Below are 6,065 nucleotides of genomic sequence, written 5' to 3' on the forward strand. Positions count from 1 at the left end.
TATGAGTCTAGTTTCCAATGCATTAAACCGTTCATCGATACGATCTCGTAGTAGAGAGATATTCGCATTTTCGCGAGACTGCGCCAAGCACCTCTCTATGGAGCCCACTAAGGCGGTTTAAGATATTTGGACCTATATAGGATGCCTCCAACCCATTTTAAGTCATTTATTCTCACTATTGTCAGACCTTAGAACCCTAGGAACATCCTCTCAAGGTTCTCTCAAGATTCAAGACCCAAAAAAAGGGCAAACAACACAAATCAAGTATCGGGAATTCCGTGGCGCTAGTAAGTCTCTTGTTCTTCTTGTTGTTGCTCATTTTTGTGTCGCTCCAGCTCGTATGGGAGGTTGTTTAAAAGGGTTTATGTTCTGTAAATACTCCCTCATGTTCTTAATATCAATCCTAGGTGATTTCAGGCCTTCTAAAGTGATTCTAGTGCCGAAAAACACTAATTGATCGCTAATTTCGCTTTTTTGTTGTTGTGGCAGAATTGGAGGGATATTTCATGGAAATTTAAGGTAAAATTGGAGTTGTTCTTTCTATATAAAGGTAATGAACCTCTTAATCTATATGTATTTAATATTATCCAAGTTACGGCTAAGCCATTGAAGCTAGAACTTGTGAAATATATATCGAAAGGCTTGGTAGTAATGTTATTGTTTTGTGGACTGTTTTGCGTTGCTGTTGGGCTGCGTATTTTACTACTGTTTTGTGGAGTTTTGGAAGAGGAAGGGTGTGGAGAAACACATATATATGTAGGGTTTTGGGATGATAGTTATTCGTAATATTTCCGGGTCGTTTGGCACGACTACGGTGGTCGTCGTATGTATGGAGTGATTAGGCTGTGCGTGGACTATTTTGGGAGGCTCAATATGTTTATTATTGATGTTGTTTGGGCTGTTTGGTGACTGTTTTGAATGGTGTGAAGTCATATATATAGGGGAGGTGCTGTCCGTTTCATCATAAAATTGGTTGTGGTCGATACATAATAGTTATGACGCTTAAATGATAACGATAGTATCGTTTCTCTTATTGTAGACTAAGGAGTTTTGACAATTGCATAGCTTGAGATTGGGGCAGTATATACAAGGTATGTGAGGCTATCCCTTTCCTTCTTTTGCACGACTCCGATTGTACATAATGTAATGAACGAGCTTCCAAGATACTCTACTCTTAGAAGCTAGCAGTACTTACATTGTTTTCCCTCTTATGGAACGATTGATGTTAATGTTGCTTCTCTTATTCTTATGTTATCAATGCTGTTGGTACTTCCTGATTCTTATAAGGTTCATAGTGAAGAGTTAGTCCTAATAACGTGTATAGAGGATACCGACCTTACGTCACTCCGAAAGGTTTAGAATGTGATTCCATGAGTCGAGCATGCATTATATATATGTATCTATTTTACTCTACCGAGCCACGCTATAGTTGGCCGGGTACGACACCTATTGTGCAACCACTGATCAGTTGGGTTTTACCGAGCTCCACGTGGCCGGGTACGATTCTACTGAGCCTTATGATGGCCGGGTACATTTTTTACCTAGCCTATTATGGCCGGGTACGATATGATGATGATGCCCACAGAGGCAAATGTTTTAAAGGTTTATGTATTTATACATATGTATCATGCATTTCATGTCAGTAGCCCTCAGAGGTACTAAGATGTTACAGGTTGTATATTCTCTATCCTTGCTTACATTACTGATCTTATTTATGGTTCCTTGCCTTACATACTCGGTAATTTATTCGTACTGACGTCCTTTTATTTGTGGACACTGCATGTTGTGCTGTAGGTCCTGATAGATAGGCAGGTGCAGCTCCCCCACCGCAGTAGGCTGTTCAGTTCAGCGGTGATTGGAGAGATCCCTTCTCCGGACTTGCCTTGGTCCTTGTATGCATTTTTGTTATAGACATTATGAGTATGTCGGGGCCCTGTTCCGGCTATGTTGCAGCACTTATGTTCCTTTAGAGGCTCATAGACAGGTGTCGACTCATGTATAGTTTGGTATGCCTTGTCGGCTAGTTTTTGTTGTATAGTCTTTCATGGTAGCGTGGTAGCTCATACCTTATATATAGTTTCTTGATTGTCTGGTCATCCCATATTATATATGTTCATGCCATCAGTTTTTATTGTTGGTTGTCCATGATCCATGTCTACCATTTATATTGATCTCGTCAGCCATAAAAGATAATAAAGAAGGTTAGATAAAATATACGTTAGTGCTCGGCAAGTATGGTCGGGTGCTAGTCATGGCCCTCCAGTTTGGGTCGTGACAGAATTACTCCAAAATAATTCCCAAAATTAGGTTTTGGCTTTGATTATGTGTTATTTTAGGAATTATTGTGTGATTTTCCTGATTGTTCGCATGTATTTGTGTGCATGTTTAATTTTATTAATGCATCAAATATACAAAAATATAGAATTTGCATTTAAGATTTGATTTTTACATTTTTTAGAATTAATTAATAATTAGGTGTTTTACAAAAATAAAAATTAACAAAAAAATAAACATATTTTTGTATTTTTGTCAAATTGTGTGATTTTCTTTTAATTTAAGTGTTTAATTATTTGTGATAGGTGTTATTTAAAGTTAATTAATATTTTAAGCTAATTTAGGTCTTTTATAGTTTAATTTAGGATTTTTAAGTTTAATTTTTGGAAGAAAAAGAATTAATGAAAGAGAAGGAAGTCAAATTTGGGCCAAATTCAATTTAATTCAAGAGGTCCAAATGAAATGCACCTGAAAACCCACCCCCAGTCTGGCCCAAACCCGTCCCAACCCGGTCCGTCACCAGACTAAACCAAACGACGTCGTTTGGACATGCTTTAATCTGGGCCGTTGAATTAATTTGATCAAACGGACCAGATTCTCACCCTTATTTCCCAAACCCTGACCCATTCCCACACCCGAACCGCCCCAGTTGAAACCAAAATGACCCCGTTTCCATTTATGATTTAATCAGAGCCGTTGGATTCCAATCATCCAACGGCCCTAATTAAATCGAACGTTTGATATATCAAACCCCCCCAAACCCTTACCCCTCTCAGGACCCCCCTCCTTTTCTCTCTTCAAAGACACCCATGTCTCTCACCGCCTCACACCACCGCCCTCCGCCCATCGGAAATCGCCTCACGGCGGTTCCGGTGGCCCAAACAACCCCAAATTAACACCATTGATTCTCCTTCACCCCATCATCTCAAATCCCCGAACCATTGCCTTCGAATCTTAGCCAAATCCCTCGAATTTCAGATCGAAGATCGGACCAGAACCCTAGTTTACCCAATCAACCCCAAACTAATACCATATGACCACCTTGACCCCCTCTTTACAAATCCCAGAATGGTTTCCTTCGAATCTTTCTAGAACTCCTCGAATATTAGATCCAAATTTAAGCTCTAAAAACTCACAACTCGATACTGACAAAACTGGTGGCATGCATCGACTCGGGAAGGCTGATTCGTTACAAAATTGATGTCATTCGCTCTTTCTCGACAGAAAAAAGCGATTGGTATCAGTTTTGTATGAATCAAGTTATAAGATTCTAACTTCGAGTTTAGTTGGTGAGTATCCAGTACTACCTCTTTTCTTTTCTTATTTTTATTTAATTTCTGCCTCGTCTTCTTCTCTTCTTGAGTTTTGAATTAAGGTTAAAAGTGTGAAATGTTCGTTCGTTGTCCTTATGTTCATATTAGTGCATATCGTTAATTAATTTGATAGCTGATTTTGCTTTTCAATCTAGTCGAAGGTTTTAATCTTTTGTTTACTATAATCAAGGTACTTCAGAACTTAGTGGAATAAATAACAGAAGCTTTGAGGGTAATTTGGGTAGGAAAACCTGCCAATAATTAATTAGGAGGTTCCTCAATAGTGGTAGGGTCTAGGAAGTACACTACTGAATTAAACAAAAGCATTAAGTTAGTGGAATGAATTAAAAAATAGAAAAGGGTATTGGTAGTTGAAACTACACTTGTTTAAGGACCTTTCAAGAGCTGGAAATCAGAAGAACATGGGGGTGTGATTAAAAGGCTAAGGGATACACATGGTAAGAGAATAACATGCTGGAAAGGGAAAAGATTTGAATAAAAAATGGAGTTGGCTCTAGTCTTAAAAACAGACACACATAGACAGAGAGATGGGCATTGAGATACACACAGACAGACCTACAGAAGGGAAGGAAGACTGAGATATAGACATTTTTGTGAGAGTGAGAGTTTAGACCTTCTGAGATCAAAACTGCCCAAAGGATCAATAAGAAAAGTACTGTTCCATCGAAATCTTTTGGTTAATTTCTGATAAAATTGTTGAAACTACTGATCCCTTGGTCTTTTGGGGTTAATCTCTTTGGTTCATTTGCCATACTGTTCCATCGAAATCTTTTGGTTAATTTCTGATAAAACTGTTGAAACTACTGATCCATTGGTCTTTTGGGGTTAACCTCTTTGGTTCATTTACCAAGTCTGGGTTGTGTTTGTTGCTGTTATTGTTGTTGATATCTGCTACTGCTACTGCTGATTCTCCATAGTTTGTATCTTTCCATTTCCAGGTATTTCCTTGGCACTATGGACATCACCTAAAGTGCAATATGAAGTTTGAATTTGGAAATATGATAAACTGATATTATTGTTACTGAATTTCATTTCTTCTCCTTTCAATCCCATCTATGGATGTAATATTTAGCTATAGAGGCATTTGATTAGTATATTTTTCATGAATGGGGTATTATGATGTAAGACTGAAGCTTTAAGTGACCTGCTTCTTCTGCTTAGCTATCAGATTAGTTTGAGAATGGTTGTAGGTTAGAGAAATGCTTGGTTATGTTCTATAGTATCCAGTTGGCCTGTGTTGAATTGTTTGTTGGTGTTTGCATGATATGGTATCAAACTTGATGCCTTAAAGTCATTGCTGCTTAATGCCGACCCCCCATGTCTTGCTAATATGAGCTTTAGTTAAGGCTCAGGCCTTCATGTTATTGTTTAGGTTAGTTAGGTTTCACTTACCAATTAGAATCACATATTGTATAATTTCCAAGAAACTGGATTTTTGTCGTCACCACAATCTCCTGTGATTGTCCATTGAATGTTTAATGGCTTATTTAAGATTTGTTGCGTAATGCCATCGTTGTCAATCAGCTGGGTTCACGCAGATACCCCCTGGAATTTTCAGTCGTTGCTTGTGTGCCGTGGGGACTCTATCTTGAGTCCTGCACCTGCTGATTTCAGCTTCTAAAAGAAGTGGGCATTTTTATTAAATTTTTTTTAGAACTCAATGAATTGGAAAGTTAAAGAGAAGTGAAGGTCGTACCAACTGCTGGCAATTTAACTCGCGCTAGGATTATTCATGAAATGGGAGTGTTGGATCACATTAAAAGGGATATTGGATTGATTATGTAGACATTAATCCATTTAGTTGTCTTGGACTCATTTTAGTTAATCATTTATTGATCCTTAGAATTCGGGCGTGCCGTTTAGTTAAAATTCCTTGGCCCTCGCAAAGCTGCAAATGCGAAAGGCTTTTAGGCGCGTTAGTTAATAATATTACTTTCCTAAACTCGGGTGTGCATTTATGTGACCCAAGTCCAAATCCCAACAATGTTAAAATATGTCGAAAGCCCCGGGTGCATTTATGCAACGTGGTTCAAGACATGTTTTAACAGTGTTGCAATATTCCTAAAATAAACAAAGAGATTAAAGTATTTGAACATGTATTAAAAATCAGATAATTAAGCCGAATATAACAGTTGAGCGACCGTTCTAGAACCAAGGAACTGGGGAATGCCTAACACCTTCTCCCGAGTTAATAGAATTCTTTACTCGGATTTCTGGTTCGCGGACTGTATTACAAAGTCATATTTTCCTCGATTCGGGATTCAACCGGTGACTTGGGATACCATAAATCTCCCAAGTGGTGACTCTGAATTCTTAATAATAATCCCATTTCGAATAATGTCACTTTAATTGGAAAAACTCCCTTATATACCTTCGGGTGCAGGAAAAAGGAGGTGTGACAGCTCTCACGACTCTGCTAGGGACGAACCTAGAATCTTTGGTTCAGGGTTCAAAAAT

Source organism: Nicotiana tabacum, chromosome 5 (genome assembly GCF_000715075.1).
Source record: "Nicotiana tabacum cultivar K326 chromosome 5, ASM71507v2, whole genome shotgun sequence".
NCBI classification, from domain to species: Eukaryota; Viridiplantae; Streptophyta; class Magnoliopsida; order Solanales; family Solanaceae; genus Nicotiana; species Nicotiana tabacum.